Source organism: Falco rusticolus, chromosome 9 (assembly GCF_015220075.1).
Source record: "Falco rusticolus isolate bFalRus1 chromosome 9, bFalRus1.pri, whole genome shotgun sequence".
Classification (NCBI taxonomy): domain Eukaryota; kingdom Metazoa; phylum Chordata; class Aves; order Falconiformes; family Falconidae; genus Falco; species Falco rusticolus.
In genome coordinates, this window is record NC_051195.1 from 51,315,865 (window position 1) to 51,325,942 (window position 10,078).

Sequence of the window (10,078 nt, forward strand, 5' to 3'; positions counted from 1 at the left end):
CGGGGGCGGGGCCTGCGGGCCCACCCACCCCGTCCCGGCGGCCCCTGAAATAGCGGCGGGCGGGGGGCAAGTACCCCCGGTGGGGACGTGCCTGGCTCCCGGGGGCCTGGTCACAGGGCTCCGCGGGCTCAGCCTGGCCGCGCAGCTGCCCTCGAGGGAAGGCTTCGTGCCGGGCGCAGGGCCGTGGGTGCTGGCCCGGCCCGGCCGCCCCCGGCGCGGCGGAGCCTGCACAGCCCTGCCTCGGTTTACCTGTAGCTTACGCTGAGCGGGTGGTGCTGGGCCGCCCTATGCCGTTGACGCTGCCGGACCCCGATTGTCCGGTGGGCCGTGGTGCGGAGGGTGCCGCCGGGCCCCGGGGACAGGCCTGTCGGGGCAGGGGATGGGGCCGGGCTAGGTGCTCGGTCAGGCTCCGGCCCTGCTTATGTCCGTGAGCCTGGGCTGCTCCTTATTCCTTCCTTCGCCGTTCCTGTGCCTTCGTTTTGCCATATGTAAGGTGGAAGTAATGCCGTGTTTAGGGGGTTGTGGGGCTTGGCTAACGGGTTTTGTAAAAAGATTTGAGACTTGCCAATAAAGGATGGTAAAGGACAAAAAGGGGGGGGTGGGGGGGGGTGGGAAATCCCAAACTTTCATGTTTAGATCTTAAGAACCTATAACCGCAGGAGAAAATGGAGACTTAAAACTGGTATGCTGTTAATGTAATGGCTATACGGTAAAAGAGAAAAGAGAGATGTCCCTTTTCAAAACTAGGGAAGTCCTGCAGTATATGGAAAAGGTCAATAAAATTCAGTATTTTCTGGGTAAACTACATCTGACCTCTGTTTTAACTTTTCCTCCAGCTTCCTGACCTGTTAAAAGGAATGCCCTTGCGTCTCTGTAGAGAAAAGAACATGTGGCAACCTCTCAAGAAAGGCTACATTTTAAAGCCAGGGAGACATGTAGTAAGATTTTTTTCCAAAGTTTACCACATACCTAATTTGCTTTCTAGATGTATAAGTGCCTGAAATTAAAAATCTTGTTGATTAAAGAAAAAATAAAATGTTACTCATTCCACACTTTAAATGTTAGTTACGTGAGGCCCTTTCTCTTGTAGAACAACACAATAATGTTACTGCATTGGCTTCTTGCCTAAAGGAAACTTTTCCCAAGTATTTTACTGGGCAAAGTGTCTTCCTTCTTGTAGTAGTTAATGCTCAGAATGTGACCGTCAGAGTAGGTGGTGTTGCTGAGAGGAGCACACCTGTGTTTTGTTCTAGGAGGAACGATGGCTTTTACATCAGTAGTGAGTCAGACATCTTGCAGGCTCCCTCTGAACAGTACCCAATTAGCAGATGGCCTAAGAATGAAAGTAGGGTCCCATGTGTCCAGACCAAATCTACATGTCTGCAGTGTCCCTCCTAATTATTTAAAAATGAATGTTCTCCATCAGTGTGTTACTCTGATGAAAGTATGCAAACAAAAATGGGGTGGGTGGGCATGGCTATTGTGCAATGTCTGATTTTTTTCTCCAGTGTTAAAAATACTTGCCAGTGGGAGGGAACAAAAACAGCCATGGGGAAGAAAACCAAACCCCAGCCTCTTTCTTGATTGTGCCAGTCTCACAGAAAAAAACCCACCAGCCGTGTTCAGGCTGGAGGAGCTGCAGAGCCAAGCGTGGCACTAGCCCCTGCTAGTGAATAGGAAAGTCTCATCATGAAATATGAAAGAATTGGCTTATGTTAGGGATCAGAAAACAAGAGATTGTCTGATTTATAAGCTCTCACTGAGGACACCTTGCAGATGGCAAATTCTGCTGGCATTGCTCAAAGCTGCAGTGCCACTAAAGAGGGGGGAAAGGCGCCTGATACTCAAAATCTGGAAAAAGGAAGGGACGTGTCTGTTTTCCTAAGTGCCCTTTGGTTTCTGTGGGCTGTCAAAAAGCTGTGTTGCTCTGTCCAACACAGGCTGGGGGCTCCTGGGGATACATTGCTAAGCTGGTGGAGTTCCAGAGGTCACGTTTCTGGCATAGTCTAGCTACATCAGAGAGTGTTCTCTGGGTGGGTTCATCGCTGCTGTGTCCTGTAGGGCCTATATGAGGCTTGGCTGCCTCTTTTGAAGTGGAGCACAATATACTGAGAGCATTTGTTCCAACAGACCAGGAAAGACCATCTTTAAGATAAACACACAGAGAACCTGCACTCTAAACTCTCTTCTCCCCCTTCTTTTAACCCTTGGGTAAGTAAAATCCCATTTTCTTGTATACCAGTTAGGCTGGGAAGCTGTCTGAGAGAAAGAATATCTTGCTGCCAGATGCTCTTTTTTTTATTCTAGCACAGTTGTTTTTCTCTTCACTTGATAAAGTTAAAATAAACAGTCTCTGGGGTGAATTACAGGCGTCAAAATTGGATTGGCATACAAACTGTAGAGCAGTTGGTGGTTGGGAGTCTGGGGAAAAAGAAACAGCAGGTTTTAGCTAGAGGGGACAACAGCTTTATTTCCCTCTTGGTCCTTGACAACTAAGCAGATGTCCTACAATTATTGTTTTACCTTCTAGTAATATAGTGTCTTTTCCTATCCTCCCAGGTACGCGCCTGGCTCTTTTGCAGATGTGCAGGTACATCTCTTAACTAGTTCAAAGCCATCTTAGTGCACCACTAGCTCCATCTATTGCTGGTTAATGGCTGGCTGAGATTCAGACGAATGCTTGTTTCTCCCTCTCAACTTTGTGGGATACCTATTTCCAGTCCCATTTATGTAGAGACAACTGATTGTCTTAAGAATAAGATCTTTTCTGAATATCTTACGTGGGCTTTTTCACACCCGTTGCACTGCAAACTTTGCTTCTGGATTGATGCCCTCCACTGTATACACAGATGTCTTGTTCATGGTTTCTGCAGCCCTTCCGAGTCCTGCAGCCTGGGTTACCAGGACCACCAGACCCTGACAGCTGCCCTGCGTTCCTCTGAACAGCTGGTGGGGTGATGGGTGGCATCACTAGGCATAACCACTGTCGTTGGGTACCCACTGTACTGGGTTGGAAGGGACATTGTGTTCTGTGTCCTCTATGAAAATCTAGGGCTACGTACTTCCAGAGCTTACCCTAACCGGGTACGATGAACTGTGCTGAAGCCTGAAGAATGCAAACCTTTCTCTTTACTTTTTTAAAACAGTCCTGAAGTCTGTTTCTAGCTTTAGCAAAGCTGCAATCCAGGTTTATCATCCTACAAGACATCTGACAGGGAAGTTAAATAGCACTGCAGACACATTTTTTAAAACTTACTTGGGATACAAGGAACGTTAGTGTTTCTCTCAACAGGTGGGCATTCAAGCTGAGGCCCATGTCTTTACAGTTTGTGTACGTAACGTATAAACTTCCAGATATTTTGGTGTCTGCATTTATACCCTGCCTGGTTTCCTGGTTTTGTATTCAGTGCTTTCTTTGTGCATGAGTGCCAAATGACACCTTAAATTCTTGGACCTTATTTAAAGAGACATTGGGTAACTTGGAATGTTTAACAAAATCTTCAGTACAATTTTTACTCTATGAAGCTTGCACCTGCCCTTGCAGTATGAGAGACAAACATGCTGTCTCTTCAGGGGCACAAGTGTAAATCATCAGTCAGTTTTTTGCTTTCTAGAATAAGGGAGTTACAAAAAGTAAAGCAGGTGAGGGGTTTGATCCTGTAGAGACTGGACTGGGTTTGTGTAACGGGTTAGAGCAGTGGGCAGAGGGTTTCCACTGTTCCAGCACTGGCATCACTTGGCACCTGTTTGTTGGAGATTTTCAAAGGACAGCCAGGCAACCCCAACAGCCACAGCGAGCCCAACAGCTGCAGACACCGAGACAGCCTCGAGCATTCTGTAGCACACCAGTGAAGCCTGCAGCTCTCAGGTATAAGCCAGCAAGGATCCCAGTATAGCACTGGTGGGATTGTGGTGCCCAGTAGCTTATGGCTATGGGACTGGTGCCTACAACCATTCAAAATGGAAGGTGACAAATCACCCTTGGCACCTGCATGTGAAGTGACAGAGAAACCCAAGAAATGCCTTCTTGTGCTTATGGGTAGGCACACTTGAATCTCTGCTGCACGAAGTCTGGATAACTGAATGGCTGACCGCCCCGATGTTCAACTTTGTCTGCAGAGCTCGTAGCAGAATATACCGGGGCCCTGCACCATCCAGCCCAGCAGCCCAGCGTGGGACTGGTTGTCATTGGAGCTGGCCAGAGGCGGTGCAAGTTGTCCAGAAACTGAAAGCACACACTGCAGTTGTGCCTGAACCCTGGTCATGGCTGTGTCTTGTGCACATTCCAGCAAACCGGCGCCAGTTCCCAAACTAGTCAGCAGCTCTGGTAATGTCCCAGGGTGAACCTGTGTTAGGAGGGGAGCCAGGCAGAGAGAGAATCACTGAACCGGAGAATAAATGCACCATGTGTCTCTCCTGTTCAAAACCACTCTAATTTCAAACATCTTGCTTCAACAACGATCTGTTAACAAAGTGCAGGCCAAGAATCTGTCAGGAGAATTTAAATACAATTCTGACAAGATCAGAACTAGATAGACTAAAACTTTACCAACCTGTGGCTAAAACAAAGCTAATCCAGTAAGTACCTGCTCAGGTCAGGACAGAGGTGATCTCTCAGGGATCTTCTTTGTTGTGCAGCTGTAGCTTCTGAAAGCAAATTTAGTTGAGGTGTTCAAACTCATTACAGGAGATAGAGAGTTAACCTGAGTCCAGGAGGCTGTCTTCATTACTTTGAAAACGGAAAGAAAAGGTTGAAGCTGGGAGCAGAGAAGTGGTGCAGTCAAGGGGATGAGGTGCTGAAATGTGAAGCAAGTTCCCAGGAATTTTGGAAAGAACCATTTTCTGAAGAAGAAAAAGTTTCTGGCAGAGGTGTGGACATAAGCAGCAGAGTGTCTCCTTCCAAGGGAGGGGGACAAAGGGAGTACACGGGGAGCCCTTTGCTGGCTCTCAGGTACATGCTGTGCAGCTAGAAACTCAAGAAAGCCCAGTGCTGATCTTACACTGTTCTCTAGCATTATGCTGCTCAAATCATTATGCTACTGTCTATCACTTGTCAATACTGTTTAGGGGAAGTGCCTGAATTTCTGGTGTTCTGTTGACAATTGCAAAAGTCCTTCTGTTAGTAGTGTTGGAATCAAGTTTTTGTCTTTATTTAGGTTCTGGCAGAACAAGCTGGCAAAAATGCAGGAGTTGGAAGAGGAAGGAGAGTTTCAGGTATGAAGAGGTCTCTGTGCCTCTCTCTGAGATGCTGCTGTGTGTCATTAAAAGGGATGTGAAGTGGGGAGTCCATCTGGACCGTGAATATGCATTTGAGTTGACTGAACATGACAGCAGAGATGGGCTAAACTTCCAAAAATAGGTGTTTCTAACCTGTAAGTGTTCACATTGGCAGGACACATTTGGAGCAGCAGGTAGAGGCTGCATATATATTATGGCTGTAACCTGCTGTATTGCAGGAAAAGTGTCTCCCATTTGCACTGAGGAATACCACGAAATGTGAGTGAGGTGGGAAGAAAAATACAGTGGGAATACCGAGCGGTGAGGACCCAGTCTTAAACCGGGGAGCTGGGCAGCCAGGAGTACTGCAAACCAGCATGAAGAAGACTGCAGGGAAGTAGGGAGAGAGGCCTGGCTTGTGAAAAATAACCTGCTGCAGATGATGCTGGTTTTGCAGGTACGTGTGGATCACAGCAGCTTCCCTGGCTCTGCTTGCTTCTGTCTGAGAATATTGGTGTCCTCGAGTGGGTTCAGTGCCTTCCAAAAGTTGCAGTCGAGCTCAGCTACACCAGGGATGGCTAGGAACCGTGAAAGTGGTCTTTTAGAAGTGGGCAAGCTGTTAGACAGGGGTCTTCCTAGCTTTGAGAATATCTTACATGCAAATTGTCCCTTCATAATCTAAGGGTGGGTCTGTGCCTCGGTTGCTGCGTTCCTTCCTCTGCCTGCAGAAAGTGGGTGAGTACAGTAACGTTGACACTGGGCTAGAAAATCTGAATGATCACCTGGATTGCACCCAAAAGGAGGTTTGTGTGTGACAGCCCAATCTAAGCAGTGACTTGACCCTGAGGGAGCAATTACACGTCCTGTGGATCTTTGGTTCTTTCTGTGCTTTCATTGCCAGGTACTACCCCTTCATTCCTCCTTGTGCAGGGAAGCCGAGGCAGCGTTAGAAGAGGTGGCTCTCCTCTGCGGGCTTCAAAGCAGCGTGTGGATCTTCTGTTAGAACACCTGAGTATATTTTATAATTCTGTGGTCTGTAATGTATAGCCCTAAATATCCACATTTAACCTTTATTACTGGTATCTCAGTGACCGGAATCTAGCTTCATCTCCTCATTCTGACAAAGATGGGAAGAGCTGATGAGTAGGGAGGTGTCTGTCTCATTCAAACAGACAAGTGGTGATAAACTCCTAATACTACTTTGGAGCTGAGTCTGTATTTCATCCTATGGGACCCAAAATGCTTTTGTCTTCCCTGGGATCACAACAGGAACCACTGAACATCCTAGAGCTAAAACAGAGTAGCTCAGATACCGACAGCAGCTGATCAACTGCTGAACTGATGATTCCAGCCTCACAGGTTTAATTATGTGGCACTGGGAAAAAGCTTCACTCTGTACCTGGTGGAAGCAAAGCCTCACATCCTTTTTAAGCTATGAAAGCCATAATTACTTTTCTTACCACTCACTGTTGCTTTGTATAAATAGCCATAGGGTGTTTTAAAGTCTTTTGTGGGTGCATAGGTCTGCTTTGCTGGGCAAGAGCGCGTACAGCACGGAAGTGCTGTGACTCCATGGCCAGCCCAGGGAGGGTCTCCAGGGGGCCACCATGGCCCCAGGGGTCCGCTGTGTCCCTCCAGGCTCCTTGTGCTCCTTGGCATGACACCTGAGTGTAGGCACAGGTCTCCCAGCACCGGTTATTGGATGCCCCTGTTGATGTTGCACGGAGTGGGAGAGAGCAGAAACAAGGGGGATCCTCCTCGTGGATGCCTGTGCTAGTCTGACCGCAGTGCTCCAAAACTGCGGGGGCCCGCCAGACACAACACGCTTCCTCTTTCTCCACATCTGTATTCCTGCAAGCTGATATGGAACTGCTTACACCAGTTGTTTATAGACCCTCCCTCCTGTCTCGTGATGGACATGATTAAATCCAGCGTAGAGGAGGTTTCTGTACGGCCAGGTTCCTGCAGCAGAGCTGGGCCATCTGCCTGGTGGTCTGTTGCGTTCCTGGTCGCAGGGTGCTGCAGTACTGGCTGGAGCTGGGCTGTTGTGCAGCAGGCGCGTATGGAAAGCTTTACCCTTTAATGTGAAAAATGGGAAAGACAGATGCAATCTGGGGCTAATATTGTTCTTGTACTTTTTCCTCTCATCTCTCAAGAGCTGTCTTGCTGCTGCCTTTCCTCACTCTGTCTGAGCACCAGAGCCCCTCTTTTGAATTGATAAAGCAGGCGCAGAGTCACTGTCCCCTGCAGCAAGCTGCCTGCCTCAGGGCTGCTAGTCAGGATCTCTGGAGGATATAAACCATCTCTCTCCGATGTTTGTGAATCAGCCCATGCATCTTGACTAGCCCCATTGCTTCAGAATGCACCCCATGGGAATAACAGTTTGCAAACTTTTTGCTAGCTGGGATTACAGGTCAAAGCAGATGCACAGTGGGTGTCTGGTTAAACCAGCAAAACCCATTTATTAGAAAACTATGGAAAAAGGATATTAGAGATACTTACTGTTTCAAAGAGAGTGAGAACCAAATGCCCTGTCTTGCTGGTAAGGGAATGGGAGATTTAGGAGTAGTTAGTAGCTTGAGAAAAAAACAAAGATGAATAAAGGCAGGTCCTATTTTTTTCTATTACAAGTTTCTAGGCTACACAGATTTGTTATAAATGATGGCACTAAATAAGCAGCCGTGCCCAAGCTCCCCTGAAAGGCTCTCTAACATCAGCAGCTGATGCCCTACTGCGCAGGCACACAATTGGGTCTGTTCCTCCAGACAATACACCTGTCACTGGGAAACATAAAGATGGCAATTAGCAGGGGAGGGTCTGTGTTGTGCTTTCATCCCAGACAATAAGAAGGGCCTGGAAGAGTGAGATTAAGGCTGGCATGTCCACAAGAGATTGTCGAAACAAACCTCACTGAGACTTGGGGGCGTTTAAGAAACAAAAACAACAAAATAAAACCATGGTTAAATCTAACTCTACGAACAAGTCTAGAAAGCAAAATAGCACTGGAATAGGATCATTGGCTCTAGAAATATAAGCCTGGGGTTGCAGAGGAAAGACTTTCTTCTCAGCTGAGATGTCTTGTAGCTGTCAGTGGTGTATCACAGGAAATTAGCACCAAGTGGGGTTCTGCACACCAGAACTGCAGCAGGCATTCTGCATTGCTTAGCCAGGACAAGGACTAAGCACCAGCATTCACAGAACAGATTTTTTTACCCATCTAATGCAAGTTCTAAGCCCTGGGCAATGCTCTGTAATTGACACTCTGAATGTTTAACAGTCTCCCAAATTACTAACCCTACAAAGGCCCTGAAAGCAATGCAGCAACACAAATAGTCTCAGCTGCTTCTTGTGACCAGCACTGAAACTGGAAGGGAAGCAGCTGAGCACCTCTGCCATTGTAGCAAGATCTATTAGAATAAACTCATTTAGTCAGCAAGTCTCCAACATTTTTTCTGCTGGTGCAGGAGTTCTTCCAGCAAGCAAGCATCAGGAAAGCCACAGAGGTAAATTAGGACAGTCTTTTCCTTGCTATCGGTTCAGTCTCCCCAGGCATATAACATGATTGCCATATGCCGTGAAGTTGCGCCTGCTGCGGGTCTTCAGCGACCGATGCCACGCTGTGCTTTGAGCAGTGCACAGAACTGGGAGAGCAGGCGCCGACACTGGCTGCAGACCTCTTGCACGTCGTCCTGTGTGCATGCAGTTGAGGTGTGAGCCACGCGCTGAAGGCAGGCCACGTTCTGCTGATGGGGGCATGGCACAGTCGGAACTGCAGGGCGAATGGTGTGTTTTGCTGTGCAAGGAGGTGGCAGTACAGACAGGCTCTTGAGACCGAGGTGCTTGGGTCACTCTGTCCCCTTGGGCAGGTGTTGTTCTTCATGCCAGTGAATTTGTGCCCTCTCTTCTCAGCTTCCTGGGGCACATATCCCTGACATCTCAGACTCTTGATGTGAGGTTTGTAACATCAGGAACTTTGATCAGCCCTGATGTGACAGACTTGAAAGGACATGGGGAGAGGAAATTGAGAGAACTAGACGAATAATGGCATTGCCAAACATGCAGGTGTCTGGCCATGAAAGCAAATCAGCACAGACCTTCGGTATGCAGAATAAGGATGCTTGTTTGGAAACCTAAAGAATTACCTTGAACACGTGTCCTCTATGTCTCTGTCCTGCAGAGCTGTGATTGTGAAATTGCGTCCACGATCCACAGTCCAAAGAGCAAAGTGTGCACTTCTGAAGGGTGCTGGCTAGCTCGGCTCGTCAGTGGCTGCTACGGTGCTACAGACCAGTCTTCTGCCTAAGGTGTGCATGGAGGTTAGGTAGCAATGCTGTGGCTTTGTCCAGAGGAGGTGGAAGAGTTGTCTAGATTTTTCCAGGCGCTTCTGCTTCTGATAGCTTGATCCATGTGAGAGTGGTAACATGTGTTAACAGCTTGCTTTGGAGTGACAGGCATGGGATGTCCTGGACTGATGTCTCCCTGTCAGCTGGAACAGGGGAAGTTGTGCCATGACCTGATCACTGCAATGCAGTGTTAATTGCTTCCTGAATACTGATGGATCTTCTTTGGGGACAGCTGACCCGGAGGTCCTGCAGAGCAGAAGCCAGCAGCCTTTCAGCCAGCTGGAGTTCATGGGACAGCAGGCTCCCATATCTCTTCATACATGAGAATCTCAGGGGGCTAGGAAGGAAAAACAGAGGAGCTTTAGCATGGAAGTGTCTGTTCCAGGGATGTGTTAAATATACAGGCCAAGAGCACACTCAGGAATCATCAGTCCTGTTCCTGTTTCAGTGGTAGACTGTCTATTCTCAGCCTTAGGTCTGCCACAGACTTTTATTTGTGGAAGTCACAAACTGCCCAT